Here is a 2,363-nt window from a genome sequence, read left to right on the forward strand (position 1 = left end):
ATTCACATTTTAGGACACTGATATTTTAGGACACTGATGTATTAATGAATATTCATATATTTAATACATTTATGTATATGAAGTAGTTGATAAACCTGAGTATTTGATGAACATCCATAAGTTTAAGACATTATAATGGAAAAATACAATTCTCAAAGTACATTTGACTTACTGAAATTAATATTTAGTTATATAATTAAAAATGAAAATAAAAAATTGATAATTCAAATGATATAAGTTTCCATTTCATTTATAAAATGAATATAAGTATGATGATGAAAAATATTTTATATTAAATATTAAAAATACATGTAAATTTTCTATTTCAGAGAAAAACTCGAAAATCTAACCAGATTTTTCATAATTATATTTAATATTATCGTTATCATACTTTAATTTAATCAAAATTGAAAAAATTAAAATATGGAAGGGTACACAAGGAAAATGAATGTTCGCTTGACGTGCCTGAATCAAAAGCTGGTCGCGATCGCTTTTGCTACTGATTCGATGAAATGCCTATTCATAATCACATCACAGATTGGAGTGTGGCTGCATGAAGTCTCTATTTGCAATAACCTTCGATGCCAAACTCCTTGCTCAGATGAGTATTTCTATAATTTTGTCCATTTTCACTTTAAACTAGCGGCCATTTTCTCGAAATAGATGGCAATAAAATGTACACATTATTTCCTAGGTCTACTCATTTTTTTTCATAACCATGATACTGAATTTCATGTAGAGAAGACGAAAATCTGGCTGTTTGTCTATGGCAAAACCACGGCCTGTTTTTCCAGCTGAGCTCAAGTAAAATGGTTGATTCAAAGAAAAGGAAATTAAATTATTTGGAACACTCATTTGAGCAAGAAGCTTGACGGCGGAGGATTTCAGTGGCCATAGATCTCCCAACATTGAAAGTCGGCCGTAATGACACCAAAGCTTCAGCGAAATTCCTTGCTTGACCCTGCAAAAAAACAGAGCGCACACAAGAGATTTAATTGAAATCGATAGAATAAAGCAGGTCAGAACCGAACTGAAAGGGTTGACATCTTGTAAAAATGTTCACATGATATTGAAAAAGCAAAAAGTTGGTCATATAGATATGGATACACAATTCAATTCCGTCTCAATAACATGGCTTCTCAGTGTAATGCTAGTTTTTTTTTTAAGTTGAAGGTTTAATTGAAATTTTATTTTCTGTCCTACAAATCCTACCATGCTCTCACAAATTCTACAGCGTTAAAAAAAAAACAAAGCTCTTAATATGAATTATCTCATAATCCTTATATCCAGTTTCACAGATCGTCCAAGCTTCTTGTAAATTCTACAAAAACATTGTACTGATTTAAGCAAGAAACTTGCAGAAGAAGACTTAATTCGTGTTGAAACTCACAAGATAAACGATTGACCTGAAGATCATGAAATCCTCAGTAAAATTCATTGTGTGCCCAACCCTGCAAAATCAATGTACAGACAAACAACTTAGTCCAAAATGTTGTAGTAATAAAGTATGTAAGAGTGACAACCAATAAAAGAAAATAACCAATTAGATTCAGTTAAACTGTTAATACCCAGCACTGGTTTGTCAAGGATATGATCAAACCAATTCCATATATATTGAAGCTCCGCCATTGAACAAAGGGATTCTGGACAGAAACTCAACGCAGGACTGAAATCTGAGACTGAAGTTCTGGATATGGCAGCTCCGTATCCATGCATAAATAGGATAGCGCAGCAAGGTTCATGACATTGTCAAGGAATCCCACAAAATATGAGAGGCTGTTTTTAAGGCCAGCAAGTCAAGTGGGTTTGGTGAGTCTGTGTAGCGACAGGTTATTGCTGGGTAGGTACCGCGTGTGTTTGGTGTGTGGGCGTGGCTGAGCAACGGCTCTTAGAAATAAGGAAGTTAGGTGACTCGTGACAAACTCGAGACTGGCGGATATATCCATGGCTTCCTTCCCCTCTTCCTCAACTACTCCGGACAACCCTCTGAAATACCTAAATTTATGATTTAGGGTTCAAATTTCTCAAGGAAAAATCTACAAACCGAATCTTCCCACCCCACGGTAAGCATGGCAGGAATAAAGTATTCGATGATGTCGACTTTCTGGAAATTACCATTGAACAAACCGAGGAGGGTCCCCATGGTCCTGAGTCATTGACAAGTAATCCCTGTAAAGCATATAAATTGGGTAAGCGTTCGATGAAATTGTTGCAAAATATATCCTCATCAAAGTTGGAGTAGGTAAGCGTGGGATCCATTCAAATATAAAATCAAGGGACTGTCGTTTCAGTGAAAATTTACTACATGTCAAACATATAACACTCATATAGATGTGTGAAAGTTACTCTCACTGATTTAGGGA

The 2,363-nt window shown here is 35.0% G+C and overlaps 1 long non-coding RNA gene across 2 annotated transcripts; it reads right to left on the reverse strand.

Annotated features, from left to right (window-relative positions):
* Window positions 1-350: 350 nt before the first annotated feature.
* Window positions 351-1,745, reverse strand: LOC149150433 (uncharacterized). Of its 2 annotated transcripts, none has more exons than XR_016263164.1 (3): window positions 1,569-1,745; window positions 1,407-1,451; window positions 351-961 (listed from the first exon to the last, which is right to left on the reverse strand). It is a non-coding gene; the product is annotated as an uncharacterized LOC149150433 (long non-coding RNA). The 2 variants fall into 2 exon arrangements; XR_016263165.1 differs by having other exon boundaries at window positions 359-961; window positions 1,391-1,451.
* Between the last annotated feature and the right edge of the window lie 618 nt (window positions 1,746-2,363).

This window comes from Pinus tabuliformis, chromosome 9, assembly GCF_031772625.1.
Source record: "Pinus tabuliformis cultivar Carrire ecotype Pingquan chromosome 9, CPIR1, whole genome shotgun sequence".
Taxonomy (NCBI): domain Eukaryota; kingdom Viridiplantae; phylum Streptophyta; class Pinopsida; order Pinales; family Pinaceae; genus Pinus; species Pinus tabuliformis.